Here is a 23128-nt window from a genome sequence, read left to right on the forward strand (position 1 = left end):
AAAATTCTAGAACAGGCCAAACTAATCTGTAAAGGTGGAAAGCAGATCATGTCAAAGGGAGAAAACAAAATTGACCCAAAGGGCATGAGGAGACTGGGGTGATAGAAATGTTCTGTATTTTAAGTGTGTTGGGGGCCATGTTTGCACGCAGTTTTGGAGCAAGCAAGCAATGCTCTTTCTTGGTCAAGCAAATGAAAGCATTTCCCAGATTCTGATAAAAGGAGCAAGAGACTTTCTGCTAGAATATTGATTTGTTCCCTGACATTTACAGTGAGGTACTTGAAGAACTCCCACCAAAGCTATTCACAAATGTGAAGCTGCAGAGTTTTATGTATGGTCGTGGGTGTTACTTGCCAACATTTACCCCGACTTTGCTGTACTCTTCCAGCATGTTGATATTCTCAGTAATTCTCAGGTAATTTTTTTTTCCTTTTTTCCCTTGACTTCTCATCAGCTCCAGACCTCAGATCCCTGCTTTCTTCCAATACAATTTCTGAGTCCAGAGTGACATGAAGACTGACATAGCTCACCCACCAAATTGAAGTCCATTGAAAGGCCCCATTGCTTGGCTTACAGTCCACCTTTCTGTATCTCAAAAGCATTTGATTCATCTCTCCTGATTCCCCACCATGATCCATGTGGTGATTGCACCAGGCATCCTCCCTCTCTCCTTCCCACAACTTGTCTGTCTGCCGGTGACTTTGCTTCCAGTGTTACTGAGAAGATAAGGCCATCAAATGTGACTCCCTCAGTTACACATGTTATTCTTCATGTTATTTTTGCTTCTGCACTTCCAGCTTTACCAGCAACCTAAGCCTAGGTAGGTGCTCCTCTTTTCTCCGTTCATTCTTGGTGCCATAGTGGCTGGTGGGGGTTCATTCCACGTGTAAGCTATTCATTGCCATCAAGGCTTTCACTTGCCAGTTTTAAACAAGTTTATTCCGTACAAAAATATTCCAGAACTTTTTATACAAGTCACTCTCTCATTTACCATTTGTACCAATTGTACTAATTATATCAACATATCTGCCCACAAACAACGTGTAAGAGGGATTTTCACTGCACTCAACAATCCTTAGAGAGGCGGTAAAGCATAGTGGGTGAAAGAGCTCCACCAAGTACTAGCCACATGACCTTGACTAAATTAGTTCGACTTCTGTGCTTTAGTTTCCTCAGCTGTGAAACAGGGATAAATAATAAGACCTAGTAGTGATGAGTTGTTGCAAAGAGTAAATGGCTGGTAGATGGAAAACACTTGGTATAGTGCCATATAATAGTGCTTAGTAAGTGCTATACACACACTAAATCTGTGCGTATTGGTAGCTGAAAATAGCTCCGTTGTGGATTTCTTCTATAATTAATAATGTTGAACATTTATTCACATGTTTTTGGTCATTTGTTTTCTTTTGGGAAATGCCTTTTCAAGTCCTTTGCCAATTTGTTTTTGTTTTTGTTTTTGTTTCTTTTTCAACCCTGGCTTACAGAACTTTGCCAATTTGTAATGGCCCACAAATATTTCCTCACTGATTTTCAAGCTGTTTATGAGCTAAGGCTATTAACTTTCTGTTATCCTGTGTTTTATTATTTGAAAATAGCTTTTCAGTCTGTTATTGGCCTTTATATTTGTTTATAGCATCTTACTTTTTTTTTCTTCTATGACTAGAAAATTCTTCCCATTATTGTATCACTTAAAGTTTCTATTTTCTGTATTTTCTCCTTCCTCCCATCCCCAGTCTGGCAACTGATAGAAAGTACCTTGAGCTCTTTGGAGGAAAATGCCCATCTCGAGTGCTCATTATTCAATTTTGGGGCTGTTTAGTAAAGAATAATAATGTTTCTAAAGAGATAACTCCATACTGTACTTGTAAATCAAGGAATTTGTCCTCCAGTCTCCTCAAAGAGTGAGGCTATTACTAGAGAAGTACCATAATTGGCTGAAAAAGATGGACATTTGAAAAGCCACATATAACAAATGTTAAAAAAGAAGCTTCCTTCTTGAGATTGAACACTGTCTTCTGTAGACTTCCCTCAGGAAATGAACCTCCGAGAGCTGCTGTTTTTTGCCTTTGCTTCTCTGGCCGTTTGTCAAGCTAAATTGAGTGGAGCTCCTGTGTGTTGTCTGTTTAATCGCCCTCTTTGACAGAAGCTTTCTCATTACCTACCTGGCCCTGTTGCAAACCAGCGCCTGGAGGCAGACATATTGCACACCATTTCCTCCAGGGTCTTGCTGCAGGTTGTCTCTGGGAAGTAATGAAAATCTGTAATGTTCTCAGTGGGCGGGCTTCAGACCCACTGCCCCCTGCCATGAACCCTCAGCAGGCCAGCAATGTAGTAAAAGCCATTAGTGAAGAAATCTGGAGGAGTTCACCTCTAGGCAGGATGATTTGACTTTAGGAAGATATTCTGGAGTTAGCCAAGATATTTTTATCTGAAAATTATTTCTGTGTTATAACTCTTCCCTGGAGGCTCTAAGAATAGCAAAAACTGACAAATTATGTTTTTGTTGTGGTTTACTTTCCTTTAATCTGCTAACGAATATTTTTGCCTCCACATGAGGCTGTGTCTTTGCAGCTGCGTTCTTCAGGGCTGTTTCCCCTCAGTGTTTGGGGTATTCTTCTGGCCTTTGATACAGAATCTTAATCTTAAGCTGCCTTGCCATGACAGGTGTTCATTTTGCCCTAAACTTCTTAGTTTAGGTGAATGTCAGGCAGAAACTCTTCTCTCTTCAAAAAGAAACATTAGAGCAAAATAAGAATAAGGAAAACCACCTTCCCAGAGCTTTTTTAATAAAGGGATTCTTTTTTGTTTATAGGTTGTGTCATGTGACCTTGAGAATGACTTGCAGGCAAAATAAATTATTCAGAGGTTACCTTGGTTTTCAAATTAATAAGCAGGTTGTTAAAGGAATGCTTTCAAAGCCCTGCTTCTTAGATTTCAAATCTTATACGTCTAGCAATTTCTTTTTTCTTTTTTTTTTTGAGACAGAGTCTCACTCTGTCGCCCAGGCTGGAGTGCAGTGGTGCGATCTTGGCTCACTGCAGCCTCTGCCTCCTGGGTTCAAGCGATTCTCCTGCCTCAGCCTCCTGAGTAGCTGGGATTACAGGCGCCTGCTACCACGCCTGGCGAATTTTGGTATTTTTAATAGAAATGGGGTTACACCATGTTGGCCAGGCTGGCCTCAAACTCCTGACCTCAGGTGATCCACTCGCCTTGGCCTCCCAAAGTGCTGGGATTACAGGCATGAGCCACCGCGCCTGGCCAAATTTCTGTTGTTTTAAGCCACCTAGTTTGAGGTAATTTGTTACAGCAGCCCTAGAAACTAATATAAGGGGGTTTGATCTTGGTTTTATTTACAAACTTAAATTTCTTTAAACAAAACTGAAGCTAAGGTATTTGATTACCTTTTTAAATATTTCAATTATCTAACAAACAAACTTTCCAAGACACTTGTGTCTTGATTTAATTAGCTATTTCCCTATTTCGAACACCTCTGTTGCTTTCATTTTTTTCTTGAAATCATAAAAAATGTAGCAAAGTGTACATTAATTGTAAACTAACAATATGTACATTTCTTTGCAAAGGTAGACTCTGGCATTAAAACTATTAGCATTTGGGCTGGTCCAGTGTGCTTGGCTGATGGGAGCACAGTGCTGATGAGACTAAGATACCAATTAGCCCTAAAGAGAGAAAAGCTGTGTCCTCCATGGCCCGGCTAGAACGTTTGATTCACTTAACAGGTGCATGCCACTGGGCTACCAGGGAGAGATGTACCCATCCATTATTGTTAAAGGATAAAACTCAAACATTTATATTGGTTTCTCTGATGATACAAACTTTATTTTTTGACAAAGAACATTATTTATACTAATATGTGAAAATAGTTAAAGCTTCATTCAGACATTAATCTCATAGGAAATGTTTGTACAAAAGGCAAGGGAGATGGAAGACCAAGACTTCACATGACATTTCATCACAGAGCAATGGCAGAATGAGCTACAGAATGCAGTTTTAACACCGTATGTCTAGTGGCATAATCCTTCTAGCTTTAACTGGCAGCTTTTTTTTTCTAGGACTAAAGCCACCAGCCTAATAAACATCTTTCAGATCTGCCTTCACCACAGAACTGTTTTTAGGAAACTCATCTCTGATCCCAGGATTCACTGTTTGAAAGGAGTTGCTGGTGTTACCTTCAGAGACCTTAAATTGGTTTGAAATTATATAGTCACTAAAGAGATTGTGATTGTTATTTTAAGTTCTTTTTTTAAAATTTGAGACGGAGTCTCACTCTGTTGCCCAGGCTGGAGTGCAGTGGCACAATTTCAGCTCACTGCAACCTCTGCCTCCCGGTTTCAAGCAATTATCCTGCCTCAGCCTCTCAAGTATTTGGCATTACAGGTGTGGGCCACCACACCCAGCTAATTTTTGTATTTTTAGTAGAGATGGGGTTTTGCCATGTTGGCCAGGCTGGTCTCGAACTCCTGACCTCAAGTGATCCACCCACCTCAGCCTCCCAAAGTGCTGGGATTACAGGTGTGAGCCACTGCACCCAGTTCATTTTAAACTCTATGCCTCAGTTTCCTCCTTTCTAAAATGGGGATCATAAGGACAACTACTTGATAGAGATAATTAATACATGAGTTTAACATAATATGCTTAGTAATTGGTACAAAAAAATAGAAAGAATAAATAAGACCTACTATTTGATAGTACAACAGGGTGACTATAGTCAATAGTAAGTTAATTGTACATTTTAAAATAATTAAAAGTATAATTGGATTGTTTGTAACACAAAGGATAAATGCTGGAGGGGATGGAGACCCCATTCTCCATGATGTGATTTTTTTTTTTTTTTTTTGAGACAGTGTCTTGCTCTGTCGCCCAGGCTGGAGTACAGTGGCGCGATCTCAGCTCACTGCACCCTCCGCCTCCTGGGTTCATGCCGTTCTCCTGCCACAGCTTCCTGAGTAGCTGGGACTACAGGCGCCCGCCAGCATGCCTGGCTAATTTTGTGTATTTTCAGTACAGACGGGATTTCACCATGTTAGTCAGGATGGTCTTGATCTCCTGACCTCGTGACCTGCCCGCCTTGGCCTCCCCAAGTGCTGGGATTATAGGCGTGGGCCACCGCGCCTGGCCATGATGTGATTATTACGCATTGCATGCCTGTATCAAAATATCTCATGTACCTCATAAATATGATATACACCCTCCATGTACCCTCAAAAATTAAAAATTAAAAAAGAACATGCTTAAAACAGCCTTTAAACTAGTAGCCATATATAAATGTTAGCTGTTACTTCTTTAGGCTTTGGACAAGGAACATATCTTTTCTGTGTACCAGTCTATTTCCAGTGCCAAACTATAGTGCCAAGCAAATAGTGAGTGCTCAATGAAGATTTGCAAGTGACTTAATAGCAATTGAAGGACCACATAGAGGGATTGACTTTGCCTTGCCTTCTTGACCTGTTTATGTTTTTGTTTCCCTTAAACTTTATAATTTAGGGATTAGGAGCAGCTGGTTGCTTATGTTCATAACTCAAAACACAAAAAGAGCTCAGCGGGTCTAAGAGGGAGCACAGCAATGTCTTTCACAGCTTAGATGGTGAACGGTGAAAGTTTATTTCCACGTTTACTGTTTTCATCGATGAAAACTGGTTAGAACATTATTTTTGGAGTGTTAGATACTGAAAAGATTGACTGTAAATCCATAATTTTCACAGCTGTGTTCTACAAAATTTTCTTTACTCCTACAAGTGAAGAATGAAAATAACACAAATATATCTATGTGTGCATTGGAAGTCCTTTGCTTTGGGGAATTCTCCAGTTGGTAATTCAATTAATTTGCTACAGTAACTTATGATCTCCTTCTCAGAGTTAACTTCCTGATCCTCTTGAATTGCAGGTGTATTTGTCAGGTGTGGACAGGCAGGTCTGTGGTTGGGCTTGCATCTTCCTCAACAGTTCTACTTCTGCCAACTGGGTTATAAAAAGCCCTGCTGCAATCTGGTGGTTTAACTTGAGGTATAGTTTCCCAGAGAGACGTTAGGCATTAGGTTTCATAACCAGACCAAGGAATTCAATTGATCTTACTATCCATGAAGGGTAACTGTATATAAATAACACTAGAGAATCCAGCCACCATTTATGATGGTCATTGTAGGGGCTGTTTTCAGGCTGTCAATTTAGTGAGCTAGAAATACATCTTAAAAGTGAAATTAGGGACTACACTTCTCTCCACCTCCATTTGCTGTCTATGAAGGTGAAGTGGTAATTCTGGCCAGGCGTGGTGGCTCACGCCTGTAATCCCAGCGCTTTGGGAGGCCGAGGTGGGTGGATCACCTGAGGTCAGGAGTTTGAGACCAGCCTGGCCAACATGGTGAAACCCCATCTCTATGGGAAATACAAAAAAAATAGCCAGATGTGGTGGTGTATGCCTGTAATCCCAACTACTCAGGAGGCTGAGGCAGGAGAATCGCTTGAACTTGGGAAGCACATGTTGCAGTGAGCCGAGATGGTGCCACTGCACTCTAGGCTGGGCAACAGAGCAAAACTCCATCTCAAAAAAACAAAAACAACAACAACAAAACAAAGAAAGAAAGTGATGATGCTTCTAGTCTTCACCTAAGTAGGAGATGACTCCTCTGGACAAAGGATGAGAATGAAAAGTCAGGGGGAAGCAGGGATCCCTGGAAAAAAACCATCTGCTGGGTAACCTGTGAGCTTAGTCTGCCTTTTTTGAAGTTCCCAGGGCTTGATTTATGGCACACTATGAACTCTGCTGTTACAATTCTTTATTTCCAGTTACAGCATGATCTTCTTATTGAATGATGAGTTCCTAGAAGATTGATCCTTGATATACCCTTTATCATCACTGTTTAATCACAATGCCTGTCACATACTAGGGGCTACATAATTGTTGAAATGAAATCCCTCCAGTTTCTAACCTTTCCTAACCTGTTCAGGAGAATTACATAACTTGATAGGTTCTTCACTACCTCTCCTTGTCGCTCAAGGAAGAACTCAGCTTTCTTGATATACCTTGTGAATTTCATTCCAAAAAAGTGAAATAAAAATAGGGCATCTATTTCTACCCAGACCCTGTAGAGAAAGACAACAGGCCATGTATCTGATAGGTGTGTTGGCCATATGTCAGTGTGCTAGCCTGTGTGAACCTTGGTCCGTGTAAGGAGAGGGGTATCGCCACTAAGTGATTCCCCCAGTCTGTGGCTAATTGTACTCTATGCCAGCCAGTCAGGTAATTCTGAGTGGTAGAGATCGGTTGGATTTCCAATGTACCCTAACAATAGACTGTGTCCTATCCTGTCTTGGTTTACCTAAGACGCTTCTGCATCTTTTTTTTTTTTTTTTGAGATGGAGTCTCGCTCTGTCACCCAGGCTGGAGTGCAGTGGCCTGATCTCAGCTCACTGCAAGCTCCGCCTCCTGGGTTCACACCATTCTCCTACCTCAGCCTCCCAAAGTAGCTGGGACTACAGGCGTCTGCCACTACGCCCGGCTAATCTTTTGTATTTTTAGTAGAGATGAGGTTTCACCGTATTATCCAGGATGGTCTCGATCTCCTGACCTCATGATCCGCCTGCCTCGGCCTCCCAAAATGCTGGGATTACAGGTGTGAGCCACTGTGCCCGGCCGAATCTTTTCAGCCTATTCCAACTCTTATCTCTTTGAGTTACCATGACTAGGACTCAATTTCTGGAGATCAAAAAATCTTGACCAAGACAATACAGGTAGGTCTTTAAGGACCAAAAAAAACCCATCTTCTACATTTAAGAGGAAAACCAAACTCACAGGTCTTTACAGGAACAGAGAAGGACAGCAGGGTTAGAGATCTGTAGATACATTGATCAAGTCAGGTGTGGTGATGTGCTGGACCTCAGTTGGAGGAAAGTGAATTATCTAGAAACTCAGTGAGGAGGAAAGGGAGCAGGGATAACTACTGATAGTAGAGCATGTATGTCCTGCTCGTTGAGAAGGTGAAGGCAGAATTCATTTATAAGTAAAGAAGATTCATGGTATAGAGACCAGATACGTTAGGGGATGATGGCCTTTTATTTTATTCCTGGTAGACTCACTTGAGGAATAAACGTGGAGCACCAGTGGCTTGTGCTTAAATATGTCTTCTGTATATTTTGCTCAGTAGAGGTTTAATTGGGATAATTTCTACTTCTAATGTATAAAAAAGCCAGTGGTTAGAACAATTTCCAGAAATATTCACAATGTGTTCTATAGGAATGATTTCCCCCCAGTCTCATTTTGTGAGACTAGAACCCTCTGGAATTACACAATATGGGAATCTTGTATGTAAAAAGTATAGAAGAATTAAGCTTACTGGTAATATACATCTTGATGTCAATCGTTTGATTCATTTTCTTACTTTAATGATATTAACCTGTGAGATGGATTTTTGATTGATGGACTAGGTAGTGGCTTTCAGAGGGAATGCCAGGAACACCAGTGTCTTGCTCTGTCTTAACTCCCAATTAAAAAAAAAAAAACTTTTAAAATAAACTTTTTATTTTAGAATAGGTATAGATTTTCAGAATAGCTGTGAAGATAGTACGGAGTTTCCATATACTCCACACCCAGTTTCCTTTGTTATTAGTATCTTATATTAATATGGTACATTTGCCATAATTAATGAACCCATGTTAATATTATTAACTAAAGTCAATACTTTCTCTTTTCTTTCTTTCTTTCTCTTTCTCTCTCTCTTTCTTCCTTCCTTCTTTCCTTCCTTCCTCTTTCATTTCCTTCCTTCCTTCCTTTCCTTCCTTCCTTCTTCTTTTCCTTTGTCCTTCCTTCCTTCCCTCCCTCCCTCCCTTCCCTCCCTCCCTTGCCTCCCTCCCTCCCTCCCTCCCTTCCTTCCTTCCTTCCTTCCTTCCTTGACAGAGTCTCACCTCTGTTGCCCAGGCTGCAGTGCAGTGGTGCCATCACAGCTCACTGCAGGCTCAGCCCCCCAGACTCAAGTGATCCTCCCACCTCAACCTTCTGAGTAGCTGGGACTACAGGTGTGTGCCACCATGTCCAACTGATTTTTTAATACTTTGGTGGAGACAGGGTCTCACTATGTTGTCCAGGCTGATCTCCAGCTCCTGGCCTCAAGTGATCTTCCTGCCTTGACTTCCCAAAGTGCTGGGATTGCAGTCATGAGCCACTGTACCTGGCCTAAAGTTACTCTTTATTTTTTTAAATTCTAGGGAGCTATGACTGCAAGGGCTACCATGTGTTTATTGTAATACTCAATGGTTTCCTCTATGTACTGAAGCTACTCTATTCTGGATATGGTTCTTAAGCCTTCCTAACCCTAAAAATCACATTGGAGCTTTAAAAATGCATTTTGCTAGGTTCCCCCACTGAAGATCCTGATTTATTTGGGCAAGGGAGTCGCTGGGCAAGAACCTGCCTTTTTTTTTTTTTTTTTTTTTTTAAAACAAACACAGGTGATGCTAATACAACAGTCTCTAGACTACATATATTTTGAGAAAGTAGATCTAAACGGTAAAGGGAAATTAAGAAATCCTTAATACCACTTAGAAGTTGCCATATCCATTTCTGTGATGCTAGAGCAAAGGAAAATTTCATTGTAAGTTATTTTTTTTGGCATCACCCCAGAGCATAACATACAATTAGTATCTAACTCAATCATTTCTCTTCCTAAAAGCACTTTCCTATCCGTCTTGGATGGGCAGGGCCACTTTCCAATGTGCTGCAATAGCATTTTGTTAAAACCAACATCTCATGTTAACACAACTATTTGTGGGCTTACACAACAAGAATAGATGGAGAAATATATCCCGGGAAGGAAAATATTATTATTAAAGAAAAACCTCAACTGACTAGCCACATTTTTATTCTGTAGGGATAGCAGAATTCACATCCTGGAAATTTTTATGTTTTCCTTTAGAAAAAATACTTACGGAGCCCTTTGGTTATAAAACAAAAAGGCCTGGACCCATCTAGATTAGAGAAGAAGAAACAAAGGGAGCTAAACTGATCTTCAAGATGAACTTAAACGGAGTCCTCCCTGAGGATGGAGAGAATGATCTAAGCTGGAAAGGGCTATGTGGGCTTTCTTTGACCAGGCTCCGGAAGGAATAGGTTTCCAATCCCTGGAACTTAGAGAAGCCAGTGCAGAAATGGGCTGAAGCAACGTGATGAAAGAATGAGATGCTAGAGAAGAGACAACCAGAGAGAGGTTCCTTGGGGCAGAGAATGGTGGAAGAGATTTAGGATCAGTGTTGCCAGATTCTGTCTGTTGCAAATTATTGCCTTTTATCCTAGTCCTTTGTATACAATAGCCTTGTGTTAGTGGGTCATGTTTTAAAGCACAAGAACAAGGCAGATTGGACAGACCTAAAGCAGTATGAGGAGGTAGAGTCAGACAGCCCAAAATGATGAAAGAGAGGACTGGAGTAGGAGTCGGGTCTGGGACTCCTCAGAATTATAGGTGAGTGTGCTGGATATCCTCATTCATATGCATGGCACTTTGAGTTATTTGATCTGGACTCATAATGGCAGATAGACTTAAGGACTCTGGGTTATATTAACAAGAAATACCCTAAAGATTCTTTTGTCTTCCTGCAGATCTGAAAGATGAATATTGATAGAAACTTTTGTAACAAATGGGTATCTCTCCTACCATTCTTCCTCTGGTTATGTTGTTCTAGTTGTCTGTGATTCTTATTGTCAGCACAGTGCTGAATTTTCAAATAGTATCTTATGAAGCTGGCAGTATTTCATTATTTATGACTTCGTTCAACTTCATCTAGTCTAAACACAAAGTAGATAGAAGTTGTGTTTTTCTGTTGCTGACAGCAAAATTCTCTTGCATGAACATATTTCTTTACACAGACAAAAGATGTTGAGCAAGGCATGATAGTTTTTGCACAGTACAAGCTGAGGAGGATGGATGGAATGACTGCTGCAATATAAGAAACTAAAAAAAAATTCAAGGCAAAAGAGCCCAATCTATAAGCTAGTAAAACTGGGATATAAACATGAAAATTAAAAAGATACATTTTTGTCTAGCCTTTGTGCTATAAATTATGTGAAAAGGGTGACCAATAGAAGAGGGAAATTTGTTTTTTAATCCTCTGGGAAATGCTATGGCGTCATTTCTCTTTTTTTTTTTTTTTTTTTTTTTTTTTTGAGACGGAGTCTCGCTCTGTTACCCAGGCTGGAGTACAGTGGCGCTATCTCGGCTCACTGCAACCTCCGCTTCCCGGGTTCACACCATTCTCCTGCCTCAGCCTCCCAAGTAGCTGGGACTACAGGTGCCTGCCGCCCCGCCCAGCTAATTTTTTGTATTTTTAGTAGAGACAGGGATTTCACCATGTTAGCCAGGATGGTCTCGATCTCCTGACTTCGTGATCTGCCCACCTCAGCCTCCCAAAGTGCTGGGATTACAGGCGTGAGCCACTGCGCCCGGCCACTAATGAGTCATTTCTGTGTGTTTGTTGGGGGAAGTGATAATGGACTAAGGAGAACATCACATTAGAATATTTCTCATAAGCTGGTAGCTGTGTTCCTTCCAGTTTCTGAGAGCTGTCATGGAGCCTGGTAAGAGTTTTGTGATAGTGAAAAGTTTTATGGATAACAATATTTTCAAAATCAATATTTTCATTGTTGCTTTAATGCTTATATTTTGTGTTGATGTATTGGTTTTCCCTTGCTGCTGGAACAAATTACCACAAAGTTAGTGGTATAAAACCACACAGATTTGGCTGGGCACAGTGGCTCACACCTGTAATCCCAGCACTTTGGGAGGCTGAGGTGGGCAGATCACGAGGTCAGGAGATTGAGACCATCCTGGCTAACACGGTGAAACCCCATCGCCACTAAAAATACAAAAAATTAGCCTGGTGTGGTGGTGGGCACCTGTAGTCCCGGCTACTCGGGAGGCTGATGCAGGATAATCGCTTGAAACAGGGAGGCGGAAGTTGCAGTGAGCCAAGATCGCGCTGCTGCACTCCAGTCTGGGCGACAAGAGCAAGACTCCATCTCCAAAAAAAAAAAAAAAGCAAAAAAATCACAGATTTATTATTTTACAATTCTAGAGGTTAGAAGTGTGACATGGATCACCGGGCTAAATATCAAGGTGTCAGCAGGCCTGCATTTTTTTTTTTTTTTTGAGACTCTAAGGGAAGGTCTGTTGGCTGGGAGGCTAGGCCTGTCTCGCCTTTTCATGTTTTTCTGCCTGCTTTATATGTGCTGACAGCTTATTAGATTGTGCCCACCAAATTAAAAGTGGATCTGCCTTCCCCAGCCCACTGACTCAAATGTTAATCTCTTTTGGCGACACCTACACAGACACAGCCAGGATTAATACTTTGTATCCCTCAATCCAATCAAGTTGACCCTCAGTATTAACCATCACATCACTCATATTTCTTGGCTCATGGCCTCTTCCTCTGTCCTCAAAGCCCTTACTGTCACATCACTTGATTTTCTACTCCTGCTAAGAAAAGTTTTCTGCATTAAGGACCAAGGAGATTAGAGTGGACCTTCCTGAATAAGCCAGGATAATCTTCCCATCTCAAAGCCGTTAACTTAATCACATCCATAAAGTCCCTTAGCAATTTTAAGGTAACATATTAATAGGTTATTGGGATTAGGACATACACACCACAGATTGACTATAGATTTCATGTTCCAATTCATTCATTTTTTTCACCAGAGCCACTGAGGAAATTTTTAATATAAGTCATGAAAAAGGGTGGGGCAAAATTGGAATTGCATGATTACTTGCTTCCAGTGAAAAAAAAAAAAAAAAAAAAAAAAAAAGGTTAAGGATTAAGTAAAGGACTAATTTAAATTGGGTTCCCTACTCCAACCAATTATTCAAATTGTCTCATTTGATAGCCTCAGGGTGCTACTGATACTGACTATTTGATCCTTGTCTGGAATCGTTTCCTTGACTTCATTATTATACTTGTTCTTATCTACCTCAGGTTGAAATATACGTGATGGTCATGGCAGGTGTTTTGGTAAAAGAATTTGGCTTGTTTTTTCAACCCATCACTAGAAGGTACCTTTTGGAGCTATCAGGTCATGGGGAATGCTGTTCTGGTAAGACCTGCCCAGACTTAGAAAACCATGACAATTAGCACCCTTAGAAGAGGAAAATTTGGCTTACAGACAGGTAACAGAGACTCTCTTTAGAGAAAGAAAGGGTCATTAAAAAATCTAGTGCAACACAATCTAATAGAAATACAAAATAAGCCACATACATAATTTATCTAAAAGCCACATTAAACAAAGTTTAAAAAGCAGATGAAATAAATGTTTATAGTATATCCAAAGTATCATCATTTCAACATGTAATCAACATAAAAAATTATTGTTAGGACACTTTAAGTTCTTTTTCTATACACTGTGATTTAGGATCTGGTGCATACTTCATATGTACAGCACACCTCAATTCAGTCTAGCCACATTTCACTTGTGCTACAGCCACAAGTGGCTGCTAGCATCTACTACATTGGTTAGAGCCTAGTAGAAGCTTATTGTACTTAAGGGACATCTTTAGATAACCTTGTTTATTGGGTCCTTCACAGCATTCTCTACTCTTATCCACATCAATTCTAAAGCTTGACGCCCCTTAGATGAGATAGTGGCCACAACTGTCTACCTCAACACCAATGTACTACTTCCTTTTCTCTTGGCAATATCCACTAGAGAAGCAAGAAAAAGTAGCACTCACCTCCCCATTCTTCTTTGCAGCTAGGGGTGGCCATGTGACACGATTGTGGTCAATGAGTGGTCAGCAAAATTATGATCAAGGGTTTCTGGTAGCTGGTGCCTCCCCTTCCTTCTTCTGGGTGTTCTGAATGTGAGGCCTGGAACTGTAGAATCCTGAATAATCTCAAAGACACATGGGCTGACACCATGAAATAATTGAACCAATGCTAACATTCACCAACCTCCACATTTCTTTCTACAAAAATCACTGGGCACAGTGGCCCACACCTGTAATCCCAGCACTTAGGGGAGGCAAGCCAGGAGTTCAAGATGAGCTTGGGCAACAGATTGAGACCCTGTTGCTAAAATAAATAAATAAATAAATAAATAAAGTTAGCTGGGCATGGTGGTGTGAGCCTATAGAGTAGGCTACTTGGGAGGATCAAATGAGCCCAGGATTTCAAGCCTGTGATAGTGCCACTGTACTCTAGCCTGGGTGACAGAGCAAGACCTTAACTTTAAAATAATAATAACGCTGGGCACGGTGGCTCACATCTGCAATCCCAGCACTTTGGGAGGCTGAGGTAGGCAGATCACTTGAGGTCAGGAGTTCGAGACCAGCCTGGCAAACATGGTGAAACCCTGTCTCTACTAAAAACACAAAAATTAGCCAGTGTGGTAGTGTGCATCTGCAGCCCCAGCTACTCAGGAGGCAGAGACATGAGAATCACTTGAACCTGGGAGACGGAGGCTGCAGTGAGCTGAGATGGTGCCACTACACTCCAGCCTGGGTGACAGAGCCAGACTCATCTCAAAAATAGTAATAATAATAATAATAATGAAGAAAACACCACAAAAACCTTAATTATTTAAGCCATTGTTCATGGATTTCTCCTTGACTTGCATTTTATTTCATCTCTAAGTGATGCAAAACTTTCTGGAGCCTGCTCTGAACAGACTACACTCCTCCTTTGCCCTCTGGCTTCCTGCTAGCTCTGATAATGGGGCACTACAGGGAGACAGGAAAGTAGGAGGAAGGAGAAAAGACTCCCATTTTCCTTTTTTGCTCCAATCAGGGTTGCCCTGAAATATCTAGGGAGATTTCTAGTTCCTTACTGGACTCTGACTGATACATCCCCTGCAGCCTCTTCCCTACATGGCATTTAGAAAGATAGTTTTAGGCTAGGCACAGTGGCTCACGCCTGTAATCCCAACACGTTAGGAGGCTGAGGCAGGTGGATCACCTGAGGTCAGGTGTTTGAGACCAGCCTAGCCAACAGGTGAAACCCCGTTTTTACTAAAAATGCAAAAATTAGCCAAGTATGGTGGCATGCGCCTGTAGTCCCAGCTACTTAGGAGGCTGAGGCAGAACTGCTTGAGCCCAGGAGGCAGAGGTTGCAGTGAGACGAGACTGCATCACTGCACTCCAGCCTGAATGACAGAGTGAGACTCCATCTCAAAAAAAAAAAAGAAAAAAGAAAACAAAAGATAGTTTTAAAGCATAATTCAGTTCATATCTACAGTGGCTTCTGATATCAATAAAAATGAAACCCAGAGTTTCTGCTATAGCCAACGAGATGTTATTTCTTTGACCCTTTCTCCTACCTCTGCTCTGACACAACTGTCAGAGGCATTTGAACTAGAGTGACCCCATCCGGAACAGGGGCTGGGTAAAATAAGGATGAGGACTGCTGGGCTATATTTCCAGGAAGCTAGGCAGTCTTAGTCACAGGATGAGATAGTAGGTCGGTACAAGATATAGGTCACAAAAACCCCCCTGATAAAACAGAATGTGGTAAAGAAGTGGGCCAAAACCCACCAAAACCAACATGGTGATGACAGAGACCTCTGGGCATCCTCACTGCTCATTATACACTAATTGTAGTACATTAAAATGCTAAAAGACACTCCCACCAGTACCAGTTTTACCAGTACAGTTTACAAATGTCATGGAAAGGTCCAGAAGTTACCCTATATGGTCTAAAAAGGAAAGGAACCCTCAGTTTTGGGAACTCCTCACCCCTTTCTTGGAAATCTCATGAATAATCCACTCACTGTTTAGCATATGATTAAAAAATAACCATAAAAATAGCCAACCAACATTCCTTGGGGCTGCTCTGCATATACAGTAGCCATTCTTTTATTTCTTCACTTCTCTAATAAGCCTTCTTTCACTTTTCTCTGTGGACTCCCCATTAATTTTCTTCCACAAGATCCAAGAACCCTCTCTTGGGGTCTGAATTGGGACCCCTTTCTGATAACACAATCACCCAGAGTTACTTGCTCTTCCAAATCAAACCAACCCAACATACTGTCACTCTAGGGACTCTGCCTGTAATAGTCCTCCGGGATGGATCCTCACTTTGCTCCAACCCTCCATTGGTTCAGCCCTCTGCTCAAATATCACCTCATCAGCAAGGGCTTCCCTCACCACCCATGTAAAACACAGTTCTCTATCCCTCTCAATCCACTCACCTGCTCCTTGTTTTTCCCTAGTAGTTTCCCCACATGATGTTTTGAAACTGCCATTGCAAAATTATAACCGAGAAAATTATTACAGTGAAAGAGAGCTGACCTAACCAACTTTGTCTTGCTTCTAAACTCCTAGCTGTCGTTGTTCACTCATGGGTGTAGGCCAAATTAACTTTGGGAGGAACTTAGTTTATAGTTTAACTTTGAAACAAAGATGATAACAGCCCTTTCCCAAAACAATCCCCTTTCCTTCCTGGGGACTAGACTGATTTTGTAGGACTAAAAAAATTGGCCAAAAGATGAGAAATTGTGGTTTAGGAGTCATGCAGTTGGAGGTTACAAGATTCTGACCCTCCCCAAATTGCTCCTGGGGATAACATCACTATTGTAAAACCTAAGATCAGTGCTTGAGATATTTTGCAAACTCTGCACTTGATGGATCAATATACTGGCTCATCTGGTCTTGTGGCCCCACCTAGGAACTGACTCAGCGCAAGAGGACAGCTTCAATTCCCTATTATTTCATCTCTGACCCAAGCAATCAGCACTCTCAACTCACTGGCTCCTACCTACCAAATTATCCTTAAAAACTCCAATCCCCAACGAATTCTTGGGGAGACTGATTTGAGTAATAATAAAACTCCCACACAGCCAGCTCTGCATGAATGACTGTTTCTCTATTGCAATTCCCCTGCCTTGATAAGTTGGCTCTGTCTAGGCAGCAGGCAAGGTGAACCCACTGGACAGTTACAGTTTTACATGCTTGTTTACCCATTTATTACTCATCTCTCCCAACTAGAATAAAACTCCAAAAGGGTAGGAGCTTTGACTATTGCATTCATTGCCTTATCCCCATTGCCTGGAACAGTTTCTGAGACAGGACTCACGGGAAAAGGATCAGTGGGAAGTGGAAAGAGATGGTATCAGTTTCAAGTATGATGATTTTCGAGTTGCCCCTTGAATATTCCTGTGGACATACCCAGTTGACAGCCAGAGCACTTGAGTCTGGAGCTAATGGAAGACATGTAGTTAGTTGAATTAGATTTGATTAAAGCTATAGGTTTAGATGAGAACATCCAGGAATGGTTCATAGAAAGAGAGGAGAGTCATGATAAAATTGCACAAGACATAATATCAGAGAGAGATTGATAGAACGATAGAGGTAGGAGGCAGAGAAATTCCAGGCAGACAGGGACGGGTCCCTGGCAAAACTCCACCTTCAAGCCGAAAAGCCTGAAACCCATGGCCCAAAGTGAGAACTTCTATCCGTTTTTCTGCTTAAATGTTGTCTTTTTCCTAAACTACCCGTAACGCATCCCACCCCCCATCCTGTGCCTATAAAGACCCCAGACTCAGAGAGAAGAGGAGAAGTGGCTGGACGTCAGAGAGAAGTGACTTGACTTCAGAGGGATGGCTTGATGGCTTGACTGCAGAGAAGAGTCTGGCCAGAGATGGCTGGACTTAAGGGGAAGATTACCTGCCCATCCTATCCCCTTTCCAGCTCCCCTTCCCCTGAGAGCCACTTTCACTGTTCAGTAAAATCCTCCACATTCACCATCCTTCAACTCGTTCACACAACCTCATTTTTCCTGGAAGCCAGACAAGAGCTTGAGAGCCATGAGCGCAGCCAACCAAAAAAGGGCTGTCACACTGGCCCTTTGCCCTTGGTGGTGGAGGGCAGCCGCCTCATGTGATGAGGCAAAGGGCCCACTGAATTGTTAACACTTAAGCCATATGTGGATGGCAGAGCTGAAATAGCACTGTAACATGCCCTCTCGGGCTTCAGGGGTCTTAGGTAGCCCCACCTGGATGCTGCCATGGGGCCTGCATAGAGTTTGCTCCTGCCGGCACCCAAAAGCAGCTGGCCAGATCCGGTATTTGCTTGCCTACTTGCTTCCTCCCACAAGGGGTTGAATGTGGCAAGCTGAGTAAATGGACTTTGTTTCTGCCAGCACTCAAAAGTGCTCCCTCCAGTTCCTGCACTTGTTCACTCATATTTTCCCTCCTGTGAGAGGCAGAAAGGGGTGGGCTGAGTAAACAACGCACCCCTGTCTTGAATTCCACAAAGGAGTCAAGAAAATGTCCTGCTTCAATACCAGAGGGGCTATGCAGCGATGTTATGAATGAGCATCAGATCAGAGAGAAGTGGTGCTGCAGAAGTCCCAAGAGGAGAAATTGTCCAGGGGAAGGTGACTCAATGCCACAGAGAAGACAGGTGAGATCAGGACTAAACCTGCCCTTTTGGTTTGGTAACTAGGGAATGTAAGCAAAAAATAAAATTCTAAGCCCTTCCAACTGACTGATGGACCCCTCCCCACCCCGCATCTCTGCCAAGGGCATTTCAAAGAATCGTGAAAAACTAGTACAAACCATGATGGGAAGGAAGGGTCTGACATGCCTCATTATACCTCCTTCCTTTGGAATTCGGGCATGACTAACCAGCACTAACATTAAAACAGCAATCTAAGGACTGACAAAATAAACTCCTTGTAGCAATAAGATACCAACATGATAGATAGCAGGCCCTGAAAGAAATCAAAGTATTTTACCTGAAAACATATTTCTTTGGCATATTTTGAAATGGCCCGGCAAAACTGTATCTTACAGGGAAAATCTACATTCTGTAGAGAATCGCTTTCCTTTTCCAGGTCTTTTCCCTCATCCAGGACATAATTAACTAAGAGTCTGGCACCTTTTTAAATGTGATAAGAAACATTTACAGTCTATTCTCTGAAACCTGCTACCTGGAGGCTTCACCTGCATAATAAGAATCTTGGCCTCCACATCCCCTTATCTTAACCCAGACACTCCCTTCTGATTCCAGGTCTTTAGATACCACCTTTGCTCTTTCAACCAATTGTCAATCAAAAATCTTTGAATTCACCTATGACTGGAAGCCTCCCTCTTCACCCCTCTACCCCTGCAACATACACCTTACATGTATTGACTGATGTCTTATATCTTCCTAAAATGTATGAAGCCAAGCTGCAGACCGACTACCTCGGGCACGTATTCTTAGGACCTCTGGAGTCTGTGCCTGGGGCCGTGGTCACTCACGTTTGGCTCAGAATAAATCTCTTCAAATATTTTAACAGAGTTTGACTCTTTCCCTCAACAGGAAGCTTTGTCAATGCTGGTGAAGGCCATTGTGTAATGATGAATTGAGAGTTTTGTGGAAAGCCAGATTACCATGGATTGAAGAGTAAACGAGATGGGAGAGTGTGGGTTTATCTTTTGTAAAGAATGTCTGAAAGGAGGAAAGACATTTCCTAATTACGAGACAGATTAGGTCAAAAGCAAATTGCCTTTTTTTGGTTTGGTTTTTTAAGAGGAAAGATAGTTGGATGTTCCACATAGCACTGGAAATGAGTGACTGTTGCTGAGGACACAGGCCAAGGCTGACTTGGAAGGCCTCTGTACTCTACATGGGCACCATTTCCAGACTTGCTGTTGTGCAAATCTGGGTTCATAGAGGTGCCTTGCTGAGTCTCTGGCACTGTCTTTTCAGTAAGTCCTCTTTTGAGACATGAATTGAAAGCACCATAGAAACAATGGACCCGCCCGCTCTGCTCTGAAGCAGGCCTAGCCCCTGACTCCCTACGTTGCTGGGTGGAACCCAGTCCTCTCTCCAATTTTGCGGATTTGCCATCTAAAGAATTTGCAGGCCAGGCGCAGTGGCTTACGCCTGTAATCCCAGCACTTTGGGAGGCTGAGGGAGGTGGATCATGAGGTCAGGAAATCGAGACCATCCTGGCCAACACGGTAAAACCCTGTCTCTACTAAAAATACAAAAAATTAGCCGGGTGTGGTGACAGGTGCCTGTAGTCCAAGCTGCTTGGGAGGCTGAGGCAGGAGAATGCCATGAACCCGGGAGGCGGAGCTTGCAGTGAGCCGAGATAATGCCACTGCACTCCAGCCTGGGTGACAGAGCGAGACTCCGTCTAAAAAAAAAAAAAAAAAAAGAATTTGCAAAACCTTACACGTTCCTCTTTTTATGTGTTTCCTGCAAGCTGCAGGTCACATATTGAAAGAAGATCCTTGGAACAGACAGATTGGTATAGCCCAGAGCTTCCCAAGGTAAACACACAAGCCAAGTCCTAACAGCACCAGGTTAGGGTAAATAAAAAATTTGAAAGGAGCAAACTTGCTTTTGTTTTAAAATATCATAGTTTAATGAGAAATTTGAGCCTTGGTGACTGCCTTAACCCTTTTTTTGTGAATATTGACGATATGCCTTGATCCATAGTACGCCACGGGAACATGATCCTTTCACAAATCTATGGTGGTGAAAAATGTCTCTTTATAATGTGTTGTGTACTGGTAATCTGAGGCTGGAAGACTTGTGGATGTGGTAAAAAATCAGTCTTTGTGGTTGGCCCACATTTTTTTTCTTTGGCCTCTAGCAACTGCACCCTGTGTGTGTTGGCATAAGAACAGTGTGGATCTATCACCTTACTGGCTTGTCAGCAATTATATAAGAGAGCTCCACTTTCACTGAGAGTAACAATAATAATTTCTTCTGAGGACTTTTCTGGAAATGAAAACCCTTTAAGCAAAAAGCAGTGATCTAATTTGGAAGCAATACCTAGCAGAAAGTGTATTCGTTTCCAAGGGCTGCCATAAAAAAATGACCACAAACTGTGTGGCTTCACACAACAGAAATGTATTCTTTCCCAATTATAGAGGCCAGAAGTCCAAAATCAAGGTGTTGACAAGGTTGGTTCATTCTGGAGGCTCTGAGGGAGAATCTGTTCCATGCCTCTCTCCCAGCTTCTGGTGGTTGCCAGCAATTCTTGGTGCTCCTTGGCTTGCTGCTGCCTCACTCCAAATATCTATCTCCATCACATGGCATTCTGTCTGGATGTCTCTGTGTCCCTGTCTTCACAGGGCCTTCACATGACACCAGTCATTGGAACTAGTGTGCATTCTAATCCAGTACGACCTCATCTTAACTTGGTTACATCTGCAAAGACCCTATTTCCAAATAAATTCACATCTACTTGAACTGGGGGTTAGGGCTTCAACATATCTTTCTGCGGGGACACAACTCAATCAAGAACAGGAGGCTATTGAGAAATAGGTATTTACAAGAGCTCTGTAAGAATCCACACTTAGCATACAAGGAAGGAACATGGTATGCTGAGTAGTGAATTATAACTTTTATGTATTCAAGCTTTGGTAAAAGCTGGAATCCCTCTGGGGAAATTAAGAAAAAAAATCCCACTTTGATAGAGCCTGAAATTTTGGTAGATTAGCCCACTCTGTCTAGCACATACAGCACTTTCCCTCTTTTTAAATTGGATAAGTCTGGCCTGGAAACTAGAAATCTCGGTTGAAAGCCATAAAGCACTTAGAAGCAGTCAGAATTATAGTCATTTTCAATATACCATACCCTGTAAGAAGAGCATCTCCTTAATCATAATATCCAACTCTCAGACTATCCTTTTATAGACATTGAGGCTACAAAGGCATTTTCTTGATGGATTCCATGGTACCGGGAACTTCTCAGAATCTGCATAGCTTATTTTGGGAAATTTGCCAGACCTTAGCCTTTTAAATTTGTGTAACTTACATGATGAATAGTATATTGTGTATGAAAGTCTATCAAAATAAACCAAATATTTCTTCTTTCCTTATGATTAGAATACCTGTAGTTTGTCTCTCTGAGTTAGGCATTACATCATGTTTCTTCTGGGTTCATTTCATTTTATAATTTTAAAAAATTATAGTGTATTATTGTCTATCTGTGCCATTATTTTCCTTGAGTTTAAAGATGTCACATCAAACAGAACTCTTTTTTGAACTGCATCTCTATTACTGGGGACCTGAATGTTTTGAAGCTGGCTAGGACTAAACATTTTCTTCATACCAGCTGTCACAAATAATTCAGTCTGCTAAATTCCAAAACACTGGCAGAATGGGTGAGCAGTCCCTTGAAAAGAGAATTTTAAATATCAGTCTCTTCTCTCTTATATCAGTGTTCAGAAATTCCAATGAAAACATTTGGGGAAGCAGACAAAATTAGTAATAATGGAATTAGAGTGCTTTCCACATGCCCATTTTGTGTTGATCTGCATTTAGGTGGAGGTTAGAACTCAGTCCTTAAGTCTTGAAAGCTTGATGCGTGCAGAGCAATGTACTGAGACTATGGGTCTCTGCCCTCAGGAATCTTATTGCCTCACCCCTCAAGAAGAAACCGATGGTACTAGTAACAACAAAATGCTGGAGACTGTATTAGTTTCTTTTTGCTGCTGTAACAAAGTACCACAGATTTAGTGGCTTAAAACAACACAAAATTATTATCTTATAGTTCTGGGGGTGAGAAATCTGATGCGGTCTCGGCTAAAAATTAAGGTATTGGTATGACTGGATTCATTCTGGAGTGCTCTATAGGATTATACGTTTTCTTTACTCTTCCAGCTTCTAGAGGTGTCACATTACTTGACTCACAGACCCTCTCAACTTTAAAACCAGCGATGGTTGGCCAAGTCTTTCTCATGTTGCGTCACTCTGACACTGACTTTTGCCTCCCTCTTCCACATCTAAGGACCCTTGTGATTATATGGGCCACCCAGTTAATCCAGGATAATGGATCCAGCCAATTGGCAGTTTTAATTCCATCTGTAATCTTAATTCTCACTTGCTACATAGCCTAACATAGTCACAGGTTCTGGGGATTACGATGTGGACATCTTGGGAGGTTGTTGTTCTATCTGCCACAGAAGAGAGTAAATATATCCCAGAGGTCAGTCACGTGTCCTCTTCTGATCAGAAAGGTAGGAGGCTTTGTTCTGAACTGTGCTGCTCTGTAAGTATATTTTACTGAGTCATTCTGGCACTGGGTGCAGTGAGAGACAATGCAAATCTCAAACCGTGTCCAATTTCTTCCTCATTACTGTTACCAAAATGCCAGGGTCCTGCTGCTCACCACACAGAAAGCTAATCACTGAGACAATG

Source organism: Pongo pygmaeus, chromosome 22 (genome assembly GCF_028885625.2).
Source record: "Pongo pygmaeus isolate AG05252 chromosome 22, NHGRI_mPonPyg2-v2.0_pri, whole genome shotgun sequence".
Classification (NCBI taxonomy): domain Eukaryota; kingdom Metazoa; phylum Chordata; class Mammalia; order Primates; family Hominidae; genus Pongo; species Pongo pygmaeus.